General features: G+C 39.0%; 1 protein-coding gene across 7 annotated transcripts in view; it reads right to left on the bottom strand.

Moving 5' to 3' along the window:
- Window positions 1–27,110, bottom strand: part of MSRA (methionine sulfoxide reductase A) — a 271,330-nt gene that overhangs the window by 194,739 nt on the left and 49,481 nt on the right. Inside the window, exon 1 of one of the 7 annotated variants that reach the window (XM_031603828.2) lies at window positions 16,383–16,487. The exons of the other annotated variants lie outside the window; for them this stretch is intronic. The gene's annotated coding sequence lies outside the window, so the exon portion shown is untranslated. Of the gene's footprint in view, window positions 1–16,382; window positions 16,488–27,110 lie in introns of those variants that run through there. 7 annotated transcript variants of the gene reach the window in all.

Here is a 27,110-nt window from a genome sequence, read left to right as displayed (position 1 = left end):
TCCAAAATATCAAGTTGTTCAGTAAAAAAAGTTATAATTAGATTCTCTGGCATTCTCACATGAAAACCTTGAACATATCCAATAATAATAATTAATTATGTTTTTCTCCACACTTTATAATCTCTCTCAACATAAGATAATGTTTATTGCTCTAGACCCATAAAACACTCTAGACCCAGTTTAACAAGCAGTGAGGGAATAATGAAATTGTAATTGCTGCCTTTGTTAAGAAGGTTGCTGATGAACTTTATTTGGTATTTGAAAATTGGAAATCTGTGTTCTGTGGAGAACACTAAAAAAAACCAACGTATATGATTATTTACCACATAGGCTAATGTAAATTAATAAAATTATCAGTGACCTCTGTGGGATTAGGATCTCTGAAATGGTTCATCCAGAAAGAGGATGGGTTAAAAACTCTTTAATTTTGATAACATTTAATCTGTGTATGCCACTCTGTCTTTCAAATTTCATTGCCTTCCCCAAAGTGAAACAAAAACTTAATCAGGATACTTCCAGCAGAGAGTTGGATGAATGCTTACTGGCAAGAATGTAAAAGCATTTCCTAATGAAAGTCACTCGCATTTTGAAATTAATTTGCTTTGACCATGCTCACTTTGCTTTTGTATTTACTTTCTACGAATACTCAATTGATTGAATTTGCCTGCTATAACTGTTCAAGGAAAACCAATTTCAAAAATCACATAAGTGGGCATTCAAGAAGCAGAATTTAAAATTCACCTTTCTACTTTGTCTCAGTTACTGTGAAAGCCTCAATGGTATCTCATACTTAATAACTTTATTGAATTTATTCTCACAATCGTCAGAAGGACAGAATTAGGAGCTACTTGGCATAGCTCTGGTAACAGAAGCCAGAAGCAGAGAGGAAGACTGAAAATGTACATCCTAAGGTCTGTATTAGCAGTCCTAACTATATCATCATCTTCAGCTTAGTCAACAGTAAGGAAACAAGAAACATGAAACAATCATGGCCAAGCACTACAATTTTTACTGTAAACGATCATAAGGCAGTATGAAAACCAATGGGGAGGGGGTCAGTGGCCAATATCTAACAAGGACAAAAGTATTTAGTAATTCAAGTACAAACAAGACAACCTTGCAAATTCAAATGAGCTACCCTACATAAATTCATATATTTACATTCATGTGTGACTGTATAATTAAACTTCAGTAATTAATCTCAGTTTCAAATTCCTGACAGAAAGACAATTAACTCCATAATTTTGAAACTACGACATTGATTTACAACATACTGTTTAGCCCATATTATTTAGGCTATCTCTACACAAACTTATCTACCCATAGGCAGCTCGGATTTCTTGGTTTGAAAGGAAGCCATGGCAGCAGTTGATGTAAATTGGAATGCTCTGCAGAGCCAACAAATAAAGGCAATATATATAAATACAGTGAGCAATAGCCACCCACCAAAGCAGATAGTGAACTTCAGATATCAGATGTGCCCTAATAGATGGATGGATGGATGGATAGATAGATAGATAGATAGATAGACAGACAGACAGACAGACAGATAGATTGATCTGTTGCAGTGGAAAGGACTTTCTGAATCCCAACTATATTAGGCAAGCCTAGCTATGAACTTATCAGGATGCTCCAGCACCAAGGCAAATTTGAAATAGGGTAAAAATTGAACCTTAAAGGATCACGTAACACAGCAGAATCACTCTACTCTTGGCTTACTTGAAGCCAAGGTTCCTCTTAGAAGTGAAAAAAGTACTCAAGGGTCATTCAGGTGATCTATGGGAATGACTCCGTTATAAAATAAGACATTTCAAATACGGTTAACTGAAAACATGAGATTATAAGAAGCATTTATGAACTGTTAGAATTGCTCAACAGCATATAAATATGGGAACACTGAGAAAATGAATGCTTGGTTGGAATTATAAATTCTTTGTTTCAGAAAAAAATTAGTTGGAGCTTTCTGTGACACAGGTGCTCAAAAAGTTACTTCTTATTTCAGGCAAAGATAAAAGAAATGGAGTCTCCAAACCATTCTCTGTAGTAATGTACACAGCAGCAATAACCTTAGGGCTTTCCATTTGGCTGAATATTTACAAAATGTTTTATTCATTTAAAGTAACATCATGCAAGGATTTTAAACAACGATTAAAGAACCTAAAGAGAAAATGGAGTTCCTGCTTTTAGATATTTAGATTTGAGATATTTAAGATCACATCAGTTTGGATGTGGCTCTGGGCAGCCTGGTCTGGTGGCTGGCGACCCTGCCCATGGCAGGGGGGTTGAAAGTAGATGAGTTCTTTACAGCCCAAGCCATTCTATGATCATCTTTGGATGATCTTTTTTGTTCGTTTTACTAGTGAAAAGTATAGTATGAAGTATACTTTTTCTTGGTGAACATGTAAGATATACCTACTTTACTCTTGTTACTGTCTTTGCTCTGATGTTAATTTATGACTTTTCACTAGATACACCTGGTTCACTAAATAATGAAATATCGTAGCAAACCTGGTAAAATTTGGGCAAATGTTAGGCTTCAGATAATCTGTCTATAATCTTCAGAGTATATTTATTATTGCTATTAGTCTCATTCTAATATTTTGAATCTTCCTCCTTATTTTTTCCTACACGCAGTTGTATCTACTCTTAATGCAGACTACAAACTTCCCGAGCAAAGGAATCTTCTTTACATGTTCTCCATTATCCTGTACAATGGAGCATCATTCTCCTTCTTCTCCTGTGTAACTAGAGATAGGATGAGAGGGAATGGCTTCAAGTTGTACAAAGGGAGGTTCAGGTTGGATAGTAGGAAAAATTTCTTCTCTGAAAAAGAGTAATCAGGTACTGGAATGGGCTGCCCAGGGACATGGTGGGGTCACCATCCCTGGAGGTGTTCAAGAAACATTTAGATGTTGTACTATGGGTCAGGGGAAATGCTAATGTTAGGTGGACGAGATGATCTTGGAGGTCTTTTCCAACCATGGTGATTCAATGATTCTATAATTTTCACTAAATTGTTTTGTTAGGAAAGGCCACATGCCATGCACTTTTTTGATGTTTACCATTTGGAATGTCTTCTTTTGACAATATGATTCATATCATTAATTTTAAACCTTTGCAAAACAATATCTTCACTTCCTGCACAGAAAGAAAAGATGATAAATTCAGACATTTCTCTTTTAGGCTCTAAAATTTCTGCATTAAACACAGATTTCCATTATTACTGATCTAATAAGTCCTATTCTCATCTGGGCTATCAGTAACTCAATAAGTAATTACCATTCACCTTAGGCTGTTCCAGTCCATTAGACCAATACTGATGACTCAGGGGAGGCAATAAACGAAGAGCACACAGCTGATAAAAGAACAGAAAGCGATGTGAGAAAATGCTGCTGCTGTAACTCATGCTCCATTGCTGTGTTTACTGAGAAATGCTCAAATATTGCTCAATTTCATTTAAATTGATACGATCAAATGTAGAGTAAGTTTATAATTTTAATGCTTTATTTCCTTACACAGCTAAACAGAAAAGCTGTTCAAACTGATGTTATGGAGGAACGCAAGACCTATATTTATTTCCAGTCCAAGCATCATAGAGGCTACTCAAAGCTCTGCACACAGAGACTATCTGTGCTCTGCTCTATCACTGGAGACTAAGAGTTGCCCTAGGGAGCTGAAAATCCATAGCTGAATTCACTCTGATTCTGATCTCACCCAGTCCAATGTGTAAATGTCTGTCCAGTTATGCTGCTGAGAACCAGGTCAGAACAATGTTGGGTGGTCCAGTGTGAAACCACGAGTTGGACTAAATCCTTATGGATCCTTTAGAACTTGGGATATTCTGTGATTCTATGATTCTATCACTGCCCAATGGCTGTTGGAAGGAAGGAAAGAAAAGTGAGTCACTGTAACATATCTTTGCTCAGATTGCAGCCAGTGCCATCCCAATAGTCTGCCCTGCTCAGGAAAGGACAGCATCTCAGAGAAGGCCAGTGAGAAACTGAAGCTCTTCACTGAGGGACACATCAGGAGAAACAACAGCCACGAACTCAAAGAAGGGAGGTTCCAGCTGGATATCCAGGGGTAAGCTTTTTTCTAAGGATGGTAAAGCACTGAACAGGTTGTGTAGAGATATTTCAGGATGTTTTACTTGCAGGTTTTCAAGACACAACCAAACAGAACCCTAAGCAGTTGAATTCAGTGTGAATTCTGGGCAGGAGGTTTGACTTGAGACCTCCTGAGCTTTTTTCCATCCCAAATAAACCTCTGTTTCAGAGATATGATAATCATTATGAGAAGAGAAACTTTAACAGATGATTGAGATGTCACCTCTGTTAGCACACAGTATGAGTGCATACACAACACCAAGTGGCAAAATAGAATAATTTGGTGATGAACTCCTGACAGCATTTTCAATCTCAGCTCTTCTATCAAAAACTGCACATCACATCCAGCGTGTGCAGCCACTGCTCTGTGCTCTCATCAATGCTGACAGAAATGAATTAAAATTCCCTAACTGTCAACAAAACATTTTTTAAAGGATTTAGACAGTTTTGTTGAGTATGATAACTGCGTAAGAAATACTGGATCAGTGTCCACATTTTTCAACTCTTTGAAAAGGTAGGTAATAGCAGGACAAGGGGAAATGGTTTTATGTTGAAGGAGGGAAGATTTGGATTGGATGTCAGGGGGAAGTTCTTTCCTATGAGAGTGGTGAGCTGCTGGAACAGCTGCCCAGAGAGGCTGTGGATGCCCCGTCCATCCCTGGAGGTGTTCAAGGCCAGGTTGGATGGGCTCTGGGCAGCTGGGCTGGTAATAAATGTGGAGGTTGGTGGCCCTGCGTGTGGCAGGGGGTTGGAGCTTCATGATCCTTGAGGTCCCTTCCAACCCTGGCCATTCTGTGTGATTGTGTGTGTGTGATTTAAAAGGCTCAAGATGTGGGAAGATTCCCATTCATTATATAAATAATTGTACATTTAATTTATCTATGCAAACTGGCTCATTAGTTTTGAGCAAAAATATTGCTTAATATTTATTTTATTGAAATTTCTTTCTTCAAATCAAAATAGAAGTTCTACTAATAACGTCTGCCCTATAATTACATCTTTCTGAAATAACCGAGGTCAATCACAGATCAGAGCTGGGGTATTTCTAATATCAATACTTAGTGCTGATCAAGGAACAAAAAATATTTTTATGTAGATTTTTATTATAAAAAAAAACAATTGTTGGCAGTTTAGTTACTTGACATCTAAAAGTCCTCCAAGAACTTCTCCAAAAACTACCATGAAAGAATCTTAAGATTCCTTACAAAGGTTTTTTTTTAATCATCTGTAAGAAACTCTCTTCTAATTAAGGAGTTCTAAATTATTTTTGCGATCATTCTTTAAAATGCATTTATTTATTTCTTTTCTTCCATAGGTAAGTCATAAATTTACCTAATTTGCCACTGAGCTCACAGATTTAAGAAGCACCTGCTCAGACTAATTCACATCTAATGAATGCTGTTTAGGATTCCTATTTAGGATTTATGTTCACCAGTCTTTACAGTTGATCGGGCTATGAAAGAACTTCTAAGAAAGTCAACCTTCTGTACCCGTTTTACAGATGGAGGCCTATGAAAGTTCACAGGATCAGCCCAAACTACTTCACAGCCTTGCTGATGACACGCGCTAGAAAATTTTTAATGAGCAGATCTGTAAGGAAAAACGTCTCTATTAAGATGTGTTGTTCCTCTCTCAGTGGTTAAATGATTGTTTCCAGAAGCAATAATCAGCTGCTGATATGAAAGCACCCAGTTAATTAGCTAAAGATTGTACTATTCGAAGAACCTACATTATTCACTCAACCATGGGAAATAGTTTTATTTTACAATATTATTAAATGCCACATTTGAAATTGTTTAGCTGGTAATGCAATTCTTGAAAATGCCCTTCACTAGAAAAATATCTTTGTTCATTATGAAATGCAAAAGAAAATTTGCAAAATCTAGCAGCTACGTTGTGCAACAAGATAGCTCCTTTCTACCACTTTACAACTTTTAATTACTGTAGTAGAGACTAGAATAATACCTAATAAACATTTATATTAAATTATTGGACAGTGAATTGAAAATCAAAATGCAATTAAAGAATTTTCCTTGTTAGATTTCATGCAGAAAGTGGAGTACAAGGTGTTTTTTAACACGCCCTTTTGAAACTGCAGCGAATCACCAAAACATTATTTCTGTGCCAAAGAATAGGACTAAAATTTGGTTTAATTACAGAGAAAGTTCACAACCGCTGAGAAATCCAGATTTCTGTGCCAGAAGGATGGGGAGCTGCTCTGGTGCTTTACCAATAATGTCTAGATCATCAACTAATGGAATAGCAGGGCAACAGCATCTATAAATATGAGCTGTGAGACTTATTTAAGCTAATACACTTTTCTAAAACCTATCTGATGGACACATACTGCTCCTTCTGTGGGCAACAGAAAGCAAGCAACACCCAAACAGATGATCTCCCCTTCTACTTAAAACCCATTTAGCAACAAAAACAAGACATGTATTTTGGCAACCAACTCTAGTGATGGACCATGAGTTTAGCATAGACACCTTTTATCCTAATACGAGGGTGGAACAGCCAACTGGAAACATGTCAGCATATCTTCTACTTCAAAAGTAAAGATGGATGTAGACCACTGTATACTTGGAAGGCATTTTTGTCATTTAAAATACTGGCAGAACACTCATTATACAGCCTAAACAAGTTCTGATATGTTTGGGGTTTTTCTTGCAAAACTGTAAACCTTTATCACGTAGCAATGCTTATGCCTATGCATTAATCTCTAAGGCAAATGTACACATGTAGAAGAATAGACATATGCATATACCTATAATCCTATATACACATATGGAGGCATACAAGACAATCAGAATGTTGCCTGGTTGAGCAAATCAAAAAGTAGGTATAGTAGGCAGTGGGAAAGCAGGAAAAATTGCTTTCTGCTCTTTGATTCCATTTGCTGCTTTGAACTTCTTCCTCAAAGTTGCAAGCATGCAATGGTCAGAAAAAAACAGCACATGAAAAATGAAATTGAGAGGTAGGCTTCCTATAGGAGACCTATCCTGCAAACAAAACTCATACAAACCTTTCCCTGTCAATGGTAACTTCTGAGAAAAAAAAAGAGGGAACTGCTTGAGAAGACAAACATCCTGTTCTGATTGATCTACCCAAAAATTTCATCACATACAAAGTCACCATTCATGTCCAGGTTGGAGAAAATGACCAAAAACAGAAAGAAAAAGGAAGTTTGGCTCTCTCATCAGTGGAGCATTAGTCAATACTTTTATATGGAATCAGACCTAAGCCAGCACAACTCTTTCTGGCTGTCCCGCCACTAAGCACAGCAGAAGTCTCATCTCTTGCTAAGATGCTCACAAATTGCAACAATGGACATTTGTGGTCTGCAGCTCAGCAGGGACATGCCCACCCAGTAAGTCAGCTCTGTAAGGGGAGATCTGGAGGTAGGAAGGTAAGTCTCCAATACGACAAACAGATCATTTGTTCCACCACAGCAGTGGCATGATGGTAAAGAGAAAGGAGCACTAAAAACAGACTGAAGGGGATAAGGTGCTGTAATGTCCTGTCATGCATTAAGGAAGAGGGGGCTGAAAGTTTTAATAAGCAGAATTCTGAGGAGCTCAGCAAGTTCTGAGGTTTAAAAAAAGAACAAAAATAGGAAAAAATGAGCATGAAGAGAGGTTACATGAATCCCTTCATCCTTCCTCCCACCTCTTTCAGACAAGACATTCATAGAATCATAGGATCATAGAATGGCTCGGATTGAAAAGGAGCACAATGCTCATCCAGTTCCAACCCCCTGCTATGTGCAGGTCACCAACCAGCAGACCAGGCTGCCCAGAGCCACATCCAGCCTGGCCTTGAATGCCTGCAGGGATGGGGCATCCACAGCCTCCTTGGGCAACCTGTTCCAGTGCCTCACCACCCTCTGGCTGAAAAACTTCCTCCTAAGATCTAACCTAAACCTCCCCTGTCTCAGTTTAAAACTGAGTTCCCCCTTGTACATGAAAAGATAAGGGAAGTGTAAGAGAAGATACTCGTGGAGAAGTGAGGACAAGGAAACTTTCATGTATTGACTGTCGACTTTGTGCAAGGAAGCAGCGCCTTCAAACACAGCACTTCCAGGCTCTAATAAGAAAGGATCAATAATGACAAAATGACATTTTGATTGCAGTCAGCTGAGAGGAAAAAGAATCTTGACACACTTCATGGAGGCAGGAAAAAGTAAGCACTGGAACAACACCAAGGCATTTAATTTAGAGCTAGATTCCTTCCTTTATGCTATTCCACAAACAGTACAGCTAAGATAAGAGGCAAAGGACTACTTCAGCTCAGAAGGGTGACTTATTTTAAAATGCTGGGAGGATTCCAAGTCTGAAATAGGCTGTCAGCTTGCTGATAAATTATAGAACATGACAGGCAATATTTGGTTGGGGAACAGTTCTCAGAAATACCTCCTCTCCCTCCCTTCTTTTCCCCCAGTCCTGTATCGTCATTAGCACAGGAGTATAAAGACTGTAAGAAGCGTCCTTTAGGGCCATCACTTCAGCTATCAGCCAAAAAAGAGTCACTCAAAAGCTACTGAAGGTGTTTTCGCAAACCTCCAAGTGTTTTGGACTCTCTTCTGTTCAGTTTTGCAAAAAATAAAGTCAATTGACTGCATGCTTATCACCTCTAGCACATTCATATGAATGCTGAATAAGCTCCACTCTTGCAAAAAAAAAAAAAAGAAATAGAGATCAACTGGCAAACTCTTGTTCATCCTATTCTGACACCATCGAAGAGACCGGGCATGAGCACATCACAAACACAAAAAGGTGAAGAAGTCCCTGAATTCCTGTGACACATCTGGAAATGTTCAGGTATCAAAAAACAGCTATTTTAAATATCAAACATAACAGAAGGATCCTGCATTAAAGTGTGCAAGAAGAACATCTTTAGGGTGATGCTGTGGTTACTATGGTTATTGTTCATGGATAAATTTTGTTTTCTCAGCATCAAATTGCTAGGAGAAAGAGGGCAGGCTTACTGAAAAAAAAAAAAAAAAAACCTGGAATAAAGACATACTACCAAGATCACCAATTTAATAATATTCACAGCTCAAGGAGAAAGACTATGAATGAATGAAGTTCATTCGTGGTTCATAACCATCATGAAGTTGATGGATAAAAAGGACTGCAAGATTATCTTGTCTGATTAATCAGTAGACCATTTGATTATATTCATTTATTCACTCAATATATTCACTTAATCTATTAAATACAGTAGTGTTAATTTTTCCTGCCACTGCAATCCTATGCCTCCACCTTTCCAAGAAGACTAAAGGTAGTGAGGATGAATGAGTGAGGGGGGAAAGCAGAGACAGACCACAAGGTAAATGAATCTTCCAGAAACAGATGGGACTTCCATTTCAGTAAATAACTCACATTGCTACTGAAGAAACAGTTTGGGGAGAAAGGTGGGAGATTTTCCAACCTCTCCTCACACTTCCCCAGCCATAGATCATGCTCTGAGAGCCCCACAGATCTGTATGCTTCCACCCTGGTCAAAGGAAAAGCACCAAAGAGAGCCATTAATATTTGTGCTTGATTAGAGGTTTTGATGTTCAAATCAGGAGTAAATGTTAATGACTTAATCAGCAGCGGAAAGAGAGATAATTTGAATTAGTGCTAGTTCTTGACAAGGAAAAAAAAATAATACAGGGAAATTAAATGATTTAAGAAGTCATAGTATTACAATCATGGATCTAAACAGTGTGCAACTGTAAATATGCTGAAGTCAGCTGCACAGGATTTGGATTCAGCCCTTACATTTGTCATAAGGCTTCTGAACTGGGAAAGGTTAATTATGTCCAATTTAATGTTGGGAATAATATCTCAGCAGTGTGTGAGATAAAAGTTCTGAAAGACTTTGAGGACCAAAAACAGTAAGCAGAAAGCTATGCACCTAGGCTGGCACATGTCAACTGAACCAAGCCACTTCCCAATCTAACTGTACTTCAGTGTAAAGCAGACATTCAGTTTGGATATTAGGAACAATTTATTTGCCTAAAGAGCAGTGATGCAGTGGCAGAGCTGCCCAGGGAGGTGGTGGGGTCACCGTCCATGGAGGATTCAGATCCGTGGGGATGTGGCACTGAGGGATGCGGGCAGTTGCCGTGGTGGGTTGGGTCAATGCTTAGGTGATCTTAGAGGTCTTTTCTAGCTTTAATGATTCTATGACATCCGTGATGTATAAAACACACTACAGCCCAATTCACTGCCAGCATTACAAATCTCAAGATAACACTTAGAGATGGAGAAGCATGATCACAGCAGGTACCACTTCTGTGTTCTGCTGCATGGAAGTGCATTGCAGCGGGGTGAGGGACACAGAACAGACACTGGGGTCAGCATGACTCCCATCAGTGCTGCTGTCTCAGGGCACCCTGCATTACACAGAGCTGATCTCACAACGTTTTCCCACAAAACAACTGAGATTTTGGAAAGATGAGAACACCCCAACTTGCTGCATTTAGGCTTAAGCAGTGCTTGTTCAGCAGAAATGGGCTCATGAACTGAGATTTCACACTACTGCAAATTAATCACACAGAAGATCTTATTCAACTGTATAATCTACCAGGAAAAGGTACACCACATGAGTAATACTTTGCAAAATTAATGTCTATATTTGCTGACCACACTTCAAACTAGGAGCAAATAGCAAAATATTAGAAATCGCTCTGAGAAATCTGAATCATTCATTACCAGGAAAATATGAAAACAATGACCATGATTCTTTCATTAGAAACCCAGCATGTTAGCCACACTGTTAATACACTTATAATTAAGCTTGCCTGTTGCTCACAGATTTGTTTCGCATGGCCTACAACACTGCCAGGCTTCCACTGCTAGAAAATTGTCCCAGACCTCGATGGCTATCTATTCAACTTTTATAAATTGCAGATAACTTTAATTCAGACGTTTGTCAAAATAATCATCATTTTTTACAATAATGGCAGTGAGGCAGTGGCACAGGGTGCCCAGAGAGGCGGCTGTGCCCCGTCCCTGCAGACAGCCAAGGTCAGGCTGGATGGGCTGTGAGCACTGATGGAGCTGTGGGTGTCCCTGTTCAGTTCAGATGGCCTTTAAGGGTCCCTTTCTATTCAAACCATTCTATGATTTCATTCTGCTTTCTCAAGCACATGCAGCTTTGAAGCTGTTCTACCTCACTTTTGTCAGCATAAAGTGTATTCCTATGCAAATGTCAACAACATCTTTGCAAGTAATAGATTAAAACAATGTGTTTTAGCTATGTAATATACAGGTAGGGTGCCAACTAAAACAGAAGGAAGATAAACACATTCCTGCATTAAGCTCATGAATACTTTTGCCTTGGTAAGGGCTATTTAACTAAGTTAACAGATACTTTTAGAATTATTTCTATGCCGGTGGTCCTAACAGCATCCTATGATATCATTGCAGTTCCTCTGTGTGATCGTTCAAAAGGCAGAGAACAAATGGCAGCACTTCTCAGAGCTCCAGTGAAGGTTATGGTTTGTTTCATTTGGGTTTTAATTTGTAAAAAGGTTCAATTCTTTGTACACCGTAAATCAAATTAAGGCCTGCCTGGGGACTCATCATCCCAAGCATCTAATGAAGAAAATACATCAGAGCCGATGCAAATTTATTGGATGATTTCTGCACAAAGGAAACAACAAAATAGCCAAGAAGAGCCACATATTAATGAGGAAACGGATGATATTTAATTAAATAAATATTCTCAGCAACACTGCAAGGAATGAAATTGCACGTGTGTTGGACTGCCAAATTTTGAAGCAGGTTACTGAGGTTTAAAGTGCATCATAAACTGCTCATTGTTTTCCTCTTTGCTGATGCAGAGAAAGCATCTGAGAGACAAACAGACACTTCTTAGAAATTAGGCACCTTTTCAGACAGTAATACCATACGTTCTCCTCTGATATTAAGAGTTCCTGAGGGAAAACAAAAATGGATTTTTGTTAACTCTCTATTTATGATTGGTAGTATTTTCATCCCTTCCATAAAAATAATCGATCAAGTTCACCATTAAAACACCAATGTAATTTTAAATACTGTACCAGAAATAATAGGTTAGAGAATTTTAAGAATTTCTTATTTGGAACTCAAATGATTCTTCTTTTTCAAGTTAAAGGAGATTTTCTTAAGCATCAGAGGAACAGTTGGTGGCAGCCCTGATCATGGCAGGGGATGGAGCTGGAGGATCTTCAAGGTCCCACGCAAACTGAGCCACTCCATGGTTCTACAAAAAGCACAGCAATATAATAATGCACTGATAATGAAGATGGGTTGTGATGTAGACAAGACAGAAAGCTGATTTTCTCATTTGTCATTGAGAAGTTTCAGTCCCAGACCTATGCAGGGGTTCCTCGAATTCTACATACACACCCAAAATTGATAATCTGTTGGTCCTCCTGTGTATCTGCATTAATTGTGGACCCTCAGCAGACAAAAGGCTGCAGCAGAAGCTATAAGGCTGTCTGCTGTAACAGAAGTATTCCATCTCGTTATTACATGTAGAGCTCGTTTATATTTTCTGTTTTCTGTTGGTCATCTTTTTTTAACTGTTGTACTATTTTAACTGGTGAGATGGAGGAAAAAAACACAAAACACTTCCGTCAATGCTGAAAACACCGTTCTCACTGAAGACGATGGGAATTTCATCCCACACTTCAATTTAATCCGACTTTATTCCAAAGCTACAATCTCATGCTATCCCTAACACCTGCCTTATGCAGAAATAGTAATGGCTCCCAATTCCCTTCCGCTGATCTCAGCAGTCTCTACATACTCCCTGCAAACCTGTTAGGACTTCACATGCAAACTGGGTCCATGTGAAACCAAAGCAACAATGGCAGTATTTGATTTTTTCCCATTCCTAAAGCCAGAGCTTATGTTTACAGGAGCAAGCAATTTAGTCTCATGGGAAGAAATGAGCCGATAAGGTCCCTATCTGCACGTTATACGCACAATGAGGTGCTGCCTGGGCTGCCCTTATGCTGATCCTCTCATAGAAGATGTGCATAAGGCTGCTGGGAGGCTCAGGGGCTCCTTCCCATTAGGATGAGTCTTTCACTTCCTCCAGGAGCCCCACTGCACACACAAAACCATTACAAAGAAAGGGGAATAACTGTGCGGCTCCGTTGAAAATGACACTGCACATTCTGCAAATGACAAAAGAAGCTGTAGCCATTTTCTTCTCCCTCCATCCCATATCCGCTTAACCAAAATAAACCAAACCCTTTTTATGGAGATGAGCATTTCTTTTTTTTTTATCATAAATTCAACCCCAAATACGTGTTCAATAGCAAATACAAACCAAAATATTAAGGATTCAGTAGTCAGCATGCAGCCTGTGGTTCCATTCCACAAGGTCATTCATTCCCCAAAGCAAAATGGACATCCTTCGGGAGTCCCAGCAGAAAGCAAAAAAACCATAGAGCACACTTGCAGGCACGTGCTAGAACGGTTTCTTTCACTCCATTCAATTCTGCTACGGCCTCTTCACCATCACTCCAACCACTCTTTTTTTCCCCTAGGATAGTTAGCAATCTTTGAAAAGCCACGACAGGTTTGTCAGCAAATCAGCAATGTTTTGAACCTCCCCAAAATCTCTGTGATAACCCTGATTGCACTTGGGACTAAAATGTCACATTACTCCTCTATTTCCAAGATTCACACTCATTAGCCCTCTCAAAAACAAGACACCAAACTGCATTCCATTGTGCCTTTAACAAATTCTTTACAATGATATCTTACTGCAGAAGCAGACTGTGCGTATATGGAAGATAAGAGGAGTATCCATCTTGGAATGTTTATCAATAAACTATCTAAGAAAATGCAAATTCCAGTTTTCATTATTATTAATCACTGATATTGGGCACGCTCTTGCTGGGAGCTGAGCAATCTGGCTCTAAGCCAGTAAAGCACTTAAGCATCTTCTTATCTTTATGCATTGAAGGCAATATTACTATTCACGCGCTCAAAGTTAAGCGCGTGTAAGAGAGCAGAATGTTTAGCCTCGCTCTAGACCAAAGCCACCAGAAAAAACACAGTTAATGGAATATGGAAATATTAAAAACAAAATCCGAAGCAGGAACCTTCTACGGATTGAAATACCGTTCATTTTTAAACAGCTCCATTCCTCAAAGATTTGCTCTGTTCCATCAGGCTGGCAGCACGACAGCGCGTGTGCGTCCAACAGAGGAGAAAGGTTTGAGGATTACAATTCAAATATTATCTTATAATATTTATCCCTACATCTTAGAAAATTATTAGAAACTACGGACTGGGTTCATGCCTGATGCAGCTCCAGCTGGAGCCTGGAGTTGCAGCGCAGATGAAATTAGCCCCACGTGTGCATGAGTGTGCTTTTTCAGTAATGTTGCTAGACTTCAGGATGTTGGGCTTTTGTAAACCTCCATTAAAAAGCTTTTATGAACTAGTGTTGCAGTTTCCATAGAAACAGCGGATCATAATTTCTGTGAGAATATGGAACCTTTTTCAACACATTTGATAGTAATTTTCTCGAAATGACCTCCAGGTAATTAATGTGATAGTTTGACCCGCGCTTTAACATTATTTTCTTAGAAACAAGCTGTATTGCTCCTTTAAAAACTGGAATGCGTTGTTTGTACAAAGAAAAAGAAAAAGGAAAAAGACCTTGAAAGTTTGGGATCTGCTCAAGCAGGTATTGTATACGTGGCCAGTTCACATTTCTGCTTCTTTTTACACTTTTCTCTGATCTTGTGGAAGATTACACGCATCTCTACGATCTCTGCATCTTTTCAAGATTAGCAGTCAGAAACCTGCAAAGTGAAACCAAACAAAAGCACCTGTCTAGACGTGGATGTGGATCTGGGCAGCCTGGTCTGGTGGTTGGCAACCCTGCACATAGCAGGGGGTTGCAACTAGATGATCTTTGATGTCCTTTCCAACCCAGGCCATTCTATGATCCTATGATAGATCCCATTATAAACACACTGTGGGATGTGCACACAATGCAAATCACTTCAGAAGAAACTGTAGAGGTGGTGCTCCCATCAACACAGCCTTCATGGAACCTCCTCATTGCAGCACCAAGAGGAGAACACGCCTTGCAGAACTTCAAGTTATTTTCCCAAGGTGAAAAAAGGTTAAAGTCAAGCAAGATTTTACTTTAACCCCACGTAATTAATTGAGATGACTAATTTCTATTTACCTCAAGAACTCATTAGAATCTGATACTGGTGGGTGATATTAGACATTCATCATTTTAGAAAAAAATGTTCTTAAACTTCGTAATTTAACTTTTGAAATCTATTCTTAAAAACCTCCTGTGGACATGCTTAAACTAAATCTTTCTTTATCTTGAGCTACTTGCTCTACCTATAGGAGTGATTTGTTCTTCCTTCTCTTTCATAGAATCATTAGTATTGGAAAAGATCTCTCAGACCCCCAAGCTCAACCCCAGCCCACCCCCACCATACTCACTGCCCACATCCCTCAGTGCACATCTCCACATTCCTTGAACACCTCCAGAGATGATGAACCCACCACCTCCCTGGGCAGCTGTGTCACTGCATCACCACTCCTTTGGAGTAAAAACATTTCCTAATATCCAACCTGAACCTCCCCTGGTGCAGTTTGAGGCCATCATCTCTTGTCCTGTCGCTGCCTTGGGAGCAGAGGCCAACTCCCAACTCACCACAACCTCCTTTCAGGGCAATGTAGGGAGCGATGAGGTCTCCCTTGAGCCTCCCCTGCTCCAGACTAAACAATCTCAGTGCCCTCAGCTGCTCTCCATAGCACTCATGCTTTAGATCCTTTGCTGCCCTTCCCTGGTCACACTCCAGTACCTCCATGCCTTTTTTGTTTTTAACATTACAAGTTTTTGTCCCTGGCCATCTGAACTCTTATCATCTCACAGTGCCCTCCCTGCCCAATCACCCTTCTGTTTTCCTTATGCTTTTCTTTATTTCTTTCCATAAGTAAATCCCATAGATCATCAGTTGGATTGGTTGGTTTCTGAGATCCATTTCCTAGAGATGCATGATGCACTTCTACCATTTTCATAGCTTTATACAGAACATCACCTGTGTCCCAAATGGAAAAATGTCAAAAATTAAATGAAAGGATGCTGCTTTCTTTATGAAAAAAAAACCTGGAAGTCATCTCTGAATGAGGTTATTTGCATGTGCCGTGAAAACCACCAGCTGATAAAGAATATCACAGTAAAATATATCAACCAGAGTGTCTCCTGAAGCAACCACGACTATCTTGTGTACTTATTTAGACATACATGCTGAAGTACAAAGCAGGCATCGGCAGGTTTGAGGCCAGTAAAATGTGCAGAGCAGTGATCTATCTCCAAGTCCAATCCTCAAATTGTTCAGTTCACACGGAAGCTTATTTTCTGTTGGGTTCTGTTACTATTGGAAACGTGGCTGATATTGTGGATGGCATTTAAAATACACTCATCCCTTTTTGACATGGATTGCTGCCTAGTACAAGAGGAATTATCTTTATACGTTTAACAGGAATAGAAATTGTTCTTGCTCATTGCTTGTTGTAAGAGATGGCATTTTCTTGCACAAACTTTCTTGACCCTCTCTTTGCGTAATTTCTCTTGGCTGAGAAGATTTTTTCTTTTTAAATGACTGCATTTCAAATGAATAAAAATATGATACGGTAGCTACTTGCGTCCATTCTTTGTGGAGAGGAGAAAGAATGGTTCATGTTCTCAAATACTCCAGTGTTTTTCCATGGTTCTCAGGGTCTGGTCGAAGTTTTTAAGTATTATTCTGCTGCATCTTTCAGCCTACCGTTTGTAAACCAAAGGTATTACCTCAAAGTATCAATATAACCCCAAGGAAACCAGTCAACAGAAGTGAACAACTCCAGACCTGCCTCTCTCACACAGGAGGATATAGAGACGGATTTCTATAGACAAGAGACAGACTGCCTTTTCTTCCTACACAATGTTTGATCTTATAACACACTGTTAACCTCCCTTGGCTTGGCAGGACTAAGATTTTCACTTCTTCAGATAAAGACTTACCACTGTCTTCAATCTCTTCTCAAATTAACGGAACATCCACTTTTTGAATTAACTCCTTATCGCTGTTGACTATTTTCCAATAGATTGAATTCTTCCTGGAACTTTACATACCAGAAATATCACCATCTCATGTTTGATACTCCAGTATTTATCGGTAAGGATACGGTGTAGGCAGGCTGTTGTCCTTCCATCCATGCAAGGAATGCTGCCCAAGCATTGCCCTCCTTCCCCGGAAAAGTCCTGTAACAGTTCTAACTACAAAATGGGTTCTAAGTCAACTTTTTTTTCTTTTTCAAGAAGGTTTCTCTGTCAGTGCCTTCCTGTAGAAGAAGCAAAATGAGCTCGATTCCCAGTGTCCTCTCAGTGTCCCAAAGCAAGCATCTGAGCATGCACCATTTGCAGAATCAAGGGCAGAGGGGAGGTGTTTATGCAAAGAACATTCAGCTGCTGGAACAGATATTCCTCTGTCTCAAGTCTTTATTTTTTAACCTTGCTCAGTTGCCCATGTTCTACAGAGAGCTAAACCATCTCCTCTTACCAATCGTTAATGTACAAAAGGCAAAACTGCATTTATCCTACACTTACTTCACTAACAGCAGTTGTTCCAGCCCTAGGGGTGTCTTGCTCAGTGATGGGCTCTTGTGAAAGAAACACAGAACTCAATCACACTGGAATCTCTTAATAGATTTTATTCTGCAAAATTCTATGTATCTGTAGATTACACAAAGAGTCAACCTACTCAATTTCTGCTATTTTTAAAGTAATGTCCAAAATAGAACGCAGTACTCCAACCAGGCAAGTAGGTCAGAACAATGACCTTATTTTATGTGTTTTGCATTTCTAACAGGATCACACTGCTTACTCTCCTGTATCATTTTGCAGCAGAACTTCCAACACTTCATATATTTTCTACATACTTCTCACAGCTCACATCTACTTCACATCTACTTTATATATATATATATGTATATATATACACACTCCCTAGTGATTAAAGCAATCCCTTAGAAAAGGGATGACAAATTAAAATCTGGTTAGCCAAAGGAGGGAGCTGAAAGCTGGATTTCTCATAAATGGCAAGAGTATTCAAGTTCCCAAACTCCTGGGTTAACTTCAGCTCCTTCTTGCCTTGTATCTTGCTAGAGGTGCCCCAAATGGAAACACTTCTTTTTAAATCTCTTTTTCTTAATCTACTTTCTTTTCAACAACAAAATATTAAGTTATGCCATCAGAAAACTTTTTCAAATCAGATATGTAGATGAGCCAGAAAAATTAATGAGTTGCACCATCCTATTCCCATGTCTTTGTGCCCCAGCCCACAGCCAGCACAAGCTGGGAAGGCCACCACCTGCCCCAGGATGCACAACCTTCAGCAGACGTGCACACTATCGGCCGTCCCTGCATCACACATGGACCAGATCACCAGTGATGAGTGTGGAGAAACCTAATGCAATTAAAGACATCTGAATTTGTATACTGACATCAAACTTGATCCAACCCCTGATGTACCTATTTATTTGCTCGTTAGATTTTTGGCAATTTTTACCCAAGCTATTTCCTGTCTATTTCTATAGCTATCAAATTGATATTGAGTCATTACAATTCATGTTTATACTAATCACAGCAGAGAGAGATTTTTTAAGTTATAAGTGTCCCATTTCCATTTAATTTTGAGCAATACATACCTTTCCTCCTTTTGTCTATTTGTACACATTCTGCTTGCTTTACAAATAAAAAGAATACAACGACAGACATATTGCTATAAATTCTAATTAGCAGGAAATCATTTTCCAAAGAGAAAACGCTGATATGTTAGTGCTCTCCAAGTAATAATTCAACACACAAACCTTACTCTGCGAGAGAAAAGATCCTCCAAACAGCCATATTTATCCTCCTGTCAGTCATTTACAACCCACCACCTCATCCTCTCCAGTGTTAATCTCTTGTAAGACATTACAATATTCAACCACAGGTTGCAAAAGGAGATGATAAAAAGAGATTGATTTGGCAATATCAGCATGAGATCTCCCTGAAAATGGGACAAACTAAGCCAGGCGTTCTATGCATACACGAAGAGATGAATTCTCTTTGTGTAGCAAGAATATGTTGAGAAATAGCAGAAAAAATTGCTATTACTTCTTGACAGTACATTTCAGGGATCATTTGAAATGATCAAGATGAATATGATTACTTCATAGGTTTGTTTTTTTTTTTTTCCACTCTTGAATATGATGTAATGTATCAACACATTAATTGAAATTTTGGTCACAATTAGCATGTATTAAGTTCCTGATTAGTTGTATGCATTTAAAGCACTTTAATTGGTTTGTTTCCATTGATATAATGTAATGTGTTTTAAACTATGTAATTTAGAGGTGTGTATTTAGTTATCATTGATTAGCTAATCAATAGTATTGTCACAAGTGTATGAATGCTGGGTTAATTATGTCTGAAACTCACATTTCTTGGGAAATAAGTGACATAACAATTTTCCCCCTGGCTGTGCTAGCACATTATCTGCTTCTTTCATTAAGTCATGCAGATACTAGCATGACTTTGCATTCTCTCACTTGGTTTTGTAAAGCACTCAAAATGTCTAAAAGATTTATTCCCATCATCAGCTGCTCCTACACTTTCAACTCTTTTGACTTCATAAAAAGTACTCATACCAGACAGTCTCATCATGGTGCAACTAAAGTTAAAAATTCAGACACCAGAAATGGGGAATCAAGAAATTTAAGATTATTTTTAGTATTACGTTGTAAAATCTTTATTCAAACTGGGCAGTATTCAATACCTACCAACATCAAAACCACAACTCCCATCAGCTTCAGCACAGCTGACGTGGCTACACTGCCATTTTATCTTGTTTCACCTTAGTTGAACTAACCTATGAAATTAGAGTTCATAGAGCAAGAAATGTGGTTTAGGCCTAAAAAGTATTTTAATTGATTTTTAGAATTTAGGAATGTTGTCAAGTTCTTGAGATTCTTCATTCATTTGATTAGGATTTGCTATGCATCAAAAACATATTTAAAATATTATTTATACCTACTCTATATTTCTATCTCTGTTTTTTAACTGAGTTCATCTTGCCATTTAAAATGCAGGATTATTTTGCTCTGTGAATTTGTCCTTTTCCATTTGGAATTCTTGCTTTTTTTTTTGGTCTGAGTTCAGTGGAACAGACATCTTGTTTGTTTAACAGTGACTTCACTTATTTCACTTGTGTCATTTCAAGATGTTCTTAAACACACTTTCAAAAGTGCTATTCAATTAACTGCAAGAGAGAGAGATTTCTTATTAAACCAACACAATGCGTTTTTTGAAGTTGTACCAAAATATTGCCAATGGGCACAAAGAAAGATAACTGTCTTTTACTCAGAGAGCTCTTTGGTTAAACATCTTACACCTCTACTGTTCCCTTATTCTTCATGTCCGCCTCTACTCCTGAAGCAACCGAAACCACTTAACACATGGAAATCAGTCACATCTATTTTGGCAAGAGCTGTCATTCAAGTTGTCTTTCCAGCTGTATATGGAACTGTTCAAAAAAAAGTCTAACCTACTGAGCAAGTCCAAGGCTTTAATTAATCCCAACCATCTGGAGCAGAGCAAAGACAAACGCTAGGTAAATGCTAACTAAAATGGTCAATATTCAGTCTCTTTCCGAAGAAGAACGTGTTTACTTGGGGTATTAAGAGGTCTTCAAAACATCAGGCCTCATAACCGCCTTTTCAATGAATAAACAAATTATTTTGTTTCATTTTAGGGATGTTTGAATTAGTTGTAATTACACTGCAGCTGACACAGTATTATTAAGTTACAACAAATCACCCAGAATTTCAAATTAGAAAGGTAAAATGTTTCTGTTTCAGTACCAATTTTCTGTAGGGTGCACATCATCCCATAAATTCATGGTGCTGTGACACAAAGCTTTTCTCACTACTTGATGCAGATGCCTTATTACTTTTTACTTCCTTTACTACCTTGTTGTTCAGAACCAACATGGCCAACTCACTTCTCATGCTTCATCACGGACCATCCACATACCCTTCTTGTTGCTTTCAGCTGTCCCAGTAAACCCAAATGAATCTTGACCCTTCCCAGACTCTAGGTAGATTGTCTCAAGAATCAGTCAAAATGATTTGCATTTACTTCCATCCAGTGAAACAGAGGTAGTTAAAAGAACATTGCTGTGGCTAGTAAAGCTTCTTACGTTGGAGCCACAGATGATGAAACACTGAAAGGTTGAGACGTTCACAGAATACAAAACACAAGATATCCAAACGAAGCAAGAAGTGTGTGCACATCATCAGAAACAGTAAACAACAGAGCCAAAACAAGGGCACTTGCCCTAGACACTGTGGGATGATAAGCATACATCATCAGAGGAGCCCAAACTGGCAACGTGTTATGAATTATGCAGAAACTAATACAAAACTAGTATATTTTCAACTATAAAATACAAGCACGTTGAGAGAACTGGATGCTGCGTAAAGACAGATTAAATACACACCAATTTTTGTTTGAGATGTCTTTAATAAGTTCACAAAGAATGACACCTAACCTGAACGTTTTGTTCGGCATCACAGCAGCCCTGCCTCCCTGCCCCACTAATAACAAATCTCAGCAGAACGTATTTATTTCATAGTTTGTTTTTAACCACTGATGACTGAAAGAGGCTACAGAAGGGCTGTGCGAAATTACATCACTGCTCCTTGTGGGTGAGATCCCTTCCCCCTCTGTGTCACTTGATTCTTGACTGAGCTAAACCACTGAAAAATTAGACTTCATTTCAGTATGCTAATAGCAATCTATCCAAAACAATGTAATCAAGGCCTCATGTGCTCCTATAATTTCATTCTTGACATAAGTCTGACAGCTATTTATTGTTAGAAGGAACGGTGGGGAGGGGAAGAGAAAAATTTCTGTAATTTCCCCTCCCCCAGCAAACACAACAGCTTTGCAGTTTAAAGCAGTATCTTTGTGAAATGCACAAAATGGTAATAATCATGGGGTTTACATATGTCTTGTCTTAAGCAATCAAGGCAGAGAGTTAACGGAGAGGCACATTCAGATGTGCCAATTCCCAAACTGGCCACCTCTGATGAGCCAGCTGTGAGCTTCAATTGTCACATTATAATTTAGACGAAGAAGGGGGGGGGTGGAGAGAAAGGCATCCAGCTCCACACTGGATGAACATAATTATTCACAGCAGGATGCTGCAGAATTAATTTAGCCAATCAGAATTATAGTGGGGGCTGGGTATCGGCAGCAGCAAATGTGGAAAAGAATAAGGGAGGAGAAAAAAAAAAATCAGGAAAGGGATCAGGAAAAACGTGGCCAGCACCCTGCTAATATTTTGATTCTGCATCCCTCGGCATACTTGGAACATGACGAAGTGGAAACAAAGCTGTGACATAGGTGTTCCTGCTTCAGTCTGGCTGACTCAACATTAGAGAAGCTGTGAATTTGGTGCATTAGGAAAGATGTTAACAATCTGAGGTTGTTGGGGAAATATCCTACAACATGCTACCTGATTGCATCATACTGAGTAATCCTCCCCGATGAACATAAATCTGGGAACGGCGCTAGCAATGCTGCACCCTTCTGGTTTAGCAGTTCAGAAATTCTGCCAAAACTCCACTCATTTCATAGAGGAATCACAAAAAAACTTCCCAGCCCAGCCTGAACTCATCAGGCGTAATCCACATAATTTCATCACGCGATTGATCACAAATTTTGAGTTGACAACTTTTCATCGCACAATTAAAGGAGTCGAACGGGGCACAGAAGAACTGGAGCTCATCCAGCAGAGGTCAGCAGTTTGGGGCTCAGAGATGAGCGTTTTGTTTAATGACTGCATTACGATGATCACTGGAAACAGTTGAAAATATTGGCACCTATTTGGCCACCAGAACATTTCGGCATAAAACACTCATTGAATGGGGCAGTTCACTACTCTGTTTTTTTTCATGTTTCCTGTGAATTTTTCATTTCCAAATTACCAACAGCTTCTTTTTAGAACTTTTTTTTTTTTTTTTTAAAGCAAAGAAATTAGCAATGTATATTAAAATAGCATGCAAGAACTTTCATCATAGAATGGCCCGGGTTGAAAAGGACCACAGTGCTCATCTAGTTTCAACCCCCTACTATGTGCAGGGTTGCCAACCAGCAGACCAGGCTGCCCTGAGCCACATCCAGCCTGGCCTTGAATGCCTGCAGGGATGGGGCATCCACAGTATCTTGGTTACCTTAAGCTGCTAGCATCCAGAAAAATACCCAAACCAAGTTCACTGGGTCACCAAGAGAGCAAATTTGGAGAGAAAGAATTCCTTGTCCATTTTCTATTCACCTCACAAAGAAAAGACCAGTATCAGCACCACAGATGCCGTGCTCTTTGACCCTGGTTTCCTCCATCAGCAGGAGCAATGGCCAGTAGGACCTCTGCAGCATTAGCCTTTTTGACCTTATTCCAGCCAACATCCTCTCTGCATGGACAGCTGTAAAAGTAAATGGAGGCTGAAAAGACACAGAATATTTACACCGTCAGGTATTTGAACTCTGAGTGTTGAATTGTACATAAAACCCAATCCCTCTCTTTTTACAGAGAGATGAGTTCTTAAGTAACGCTGACCATGAGCTTTAATTCTACCTTAAGAGCCTCAAAGAAAGAATATGTGAAAAGTACATCTCCAGATCACTCGGTTCATTTCCAATTAAATGAAAAATGAAATGATTACACTGTAAGGCAGAAGCTTTTTCCCCTCTTCCTGGAACTGCACAAACATGACAAATGGAACTGAGGCAGAATCCTTGAGTTCCTGTAAAAGTTAACTTGGGCTTCTGCTCCCCGATTCTGGTAACGCTGAGAAGAACGACAGGAAGGTTGGTCACATTTTATTTCAGGCAATAACGTTTGATGAACACCACTGTCAATGAGAACCATGATTTAATCTCCAAGGATATAAGGCCTTGTGGTAAAAATGGTATAACTACAGATCCTGATTAACAATCACCGCAACAGTAAAATGGGTTCCCATAGCAACGAGGCTGAAATTATACAACAAATGGCAATGCCATATCAGATAAATCACCCCATGAAATGTCCCTGTTCGGAAACCATTTGGCTCTCTGTTACCTTCATGTTTAAAGACTTGCAAATGTTACTTGCAATCTCCCAAATCTCACTTCTCATCCTCTGAATTCCATCATCTTTTTTTTCCTCCTCCTCCTAACCCAGGACAAAGAAGAATAAAAATAAAATAAGAATACAATACGGTATTTAACATCTGAAAGCCCATTCCATGTTCTGATAGTTCAGAAATACATACAGATATATTTTATAAATTTTCTTTTCATTTACCCTACGTTCATTTTATATTATTTCCATAACCTCAGTCTCCAAAAAGCAAATATTAATTTTAATTTTTTTTGCATTCATAAAACATATGTATGACTGCCACTGCCTTCTTTGTGTGCATTGCTTATGGAGACAAACACTGACCAAGAAGGATGAGCACTGTACAACTAGACCACAGCATTTAGAGATGGAATTAGAACTTATAAATTAATCATATACAAAATTTATGAAAACTGCATTAAAAATGGCACTTGGACCTTAAAAATGTATGTTAGCAACTACAGAACCCACATACATAAACTCAGATTGAATTTGTGAAGTTGCATGATCATAGTCAGAGAGTGGAGATCAATTGCTCAACATCCAGATGGAGATCAGTGACACGAAGTGGCCATCGGGGGTCAGTACTGAGACCAGTGCTCTTTAATATCTTCCTCAATGACACTGACAGTGGAGTCAAGTGCAATCTCAGTGAGTTTGTGGATAACACCAAGCTGTGGGGTGCAGTTGACACACCTGAGGGATGGGATGCCATCCGGAGGGACACAGACCTCCTGAGCAGAGGGCTCAGGATAATGAGGCTCAACAACACCAAGCGTTCATCTGCCTCTGAACCACAAGTCTGACATGATGGAAGTTTTTGGGAAGTTTATATTATTGCACTTCAAACAACCAAAGAGTTAAATTATTGTCTCAGCTTCTCAAGGAGCGAACCGGATCCCCTAGAACATACATGAGCAATCAGAAGCTGCTCCTGGGCTCTGCTGAAATCCAAGAACCTTTCAGAGGTACAAAGAGATCCTGAGCTGACCCATGAGGCATGACAAGAGTCAGACAGTCTTTTCAGAAGACAAGTATGCTGAGAAGGCAGCAAAAATAGCAGTCTTACAATTCTAACTATAGGCTAGCACAAGTCAGTAACCCCAAATGGCACCCAAACTTTCATCTTCTTAAGACAGAAGAACTTAAAAGTGTATTTTGTACAGGTAGTACGATTATAGCTCAGCAGGTTCAAATAAAAGGCAAAAGCTCTGGAAGGAGATATTTATTATACCCTGTTCTCAAAAGCAGCACCTGATGATCTGAGCTTGTAATGGTCTGAATGTTTCTGTGCAGGATTGCTATTAATATATAACACGTGCCACCAAGAACCTGGAATATTCAGGTAAACTCTTCAGCTTATTTTAGGAACTGGAATGTTTTGCCAAGAACTTGATCAACAGACATCAGCTCACAAACGAAAACAAAGCAGAAGAGAGTCTTTTTTCCTGCCCCATCACTGTAGTGAACAGTGCAAACCCAGGCGGTGATTCAGATAAACGAGTAAAGAAGTTACCAAAGAAATTTACATAGGTTAAAGAAGTAACCTGCGAAAAATATAAAATACAAAAAGTACTGTGTTTTGATGGCCGTGTGAAAGTTATCTGAGACCTGAATTTAAGTTCTGCTTCTTTTCTCCCAGCTTTGTTCTGGGATTTACGACAGGTCCACCCACCACCAGCAATGCACACTAAGCCATGTTCCTTAGTAGCACATCTCCGTGGTCCTGAACACCTCCGGGGACGATGACTCCACCACCTCCTGGGCAGCTGTGCCAGCACCTGACCACGTTTTTGGAGAAATTTTTCCTGGTATCCAACCTGAACCTCCCCTGGTTCCATTTGTTCTGCTCCAAATGACTGTATATCTCCTTTAAGAACATTTCTTCCTTTAGTTTGGAGTCATACAGTTGTTGCACAGCGATACAGAGAGGCAAATGAGAGATTGCTCCTTTTTAATTTCTGCTGTGAAAAAGAAAACCCTGCAAATAGCATTTTAATGTTTTACTCCAACGTAAATCTAATTAAGGTTAGTCAGAAGATGATATTAAAACGTTGAAAATTGAAAATAAAAAGATGCAGAAAGCAAGAAAGTGAAGCAATTTCTATCACAAACATTTTCCCCTACATCATTACCATGAATATATTTCCAAGTTATTCATTCATTTCTATAAAAATAATATCAGTGCATATTCATCGCTCCTGTCTGGGACAGAACTTAAAATATGTGTGCTCAGAGGCCCCCATTACGACTTTCCAGGCTCTCTTTTTGTGAAATTTATAAAAGCAGTAAATCATTTGTTCATCCATTTACCTATAGCAATTAACTTAATTTCAGTTCTCAAACTCTTTTTTTTTTTTTTTTCAAACCTCTCAACTCATTTCAAATGTCAATCACCATACTAAAAGGAATCTAAAATATATTAGTCCAATCCTGCTCACATTAGAACTAAAATGAAAATTTGACTTGGCTTGCTTGAAGTGAGATTTAATTTCGAAACAACTTCCAGAAAAATAAACATTTATCATAGAATCATTGAGACCTCTATGATCATCCAAGTCCAACCACACATCTACCACCAATATTGCCTGTTAAACCACAATCCTTAGTACTGCATCTGTGTGGTTCTTGAACACCTCCAAGCTTTTTTAACGTATTTAAAATGTAATTATTTTCTCACACTGTTTACATTAAGTAAACAGAACATGCCAGTGAAACAGAAGATTAAGACACCTCACATTTCTCCATGAAATACAGTATTTGTCCATAAATACACTGGGTCA

This window comes from Phasianus colchicus, chromosome 2, assembly GCF_987193195.1.
Source record: "Phasianus colchicus chromosome 2, bPhaCol1.hap1.1, whole genome shotgun sequence".
Lineage (NCBI taxonomy): Eukaryota > Metazoa > Chordata > Aves > Galliformes > Phasianidae > Phasianus > Phasianus colchicus.
The sequence above is the reverse complement of the archived record's forward strand: the minus strand, read 5'-3'. Positions and strand labels throughout refer to the sequence as shown.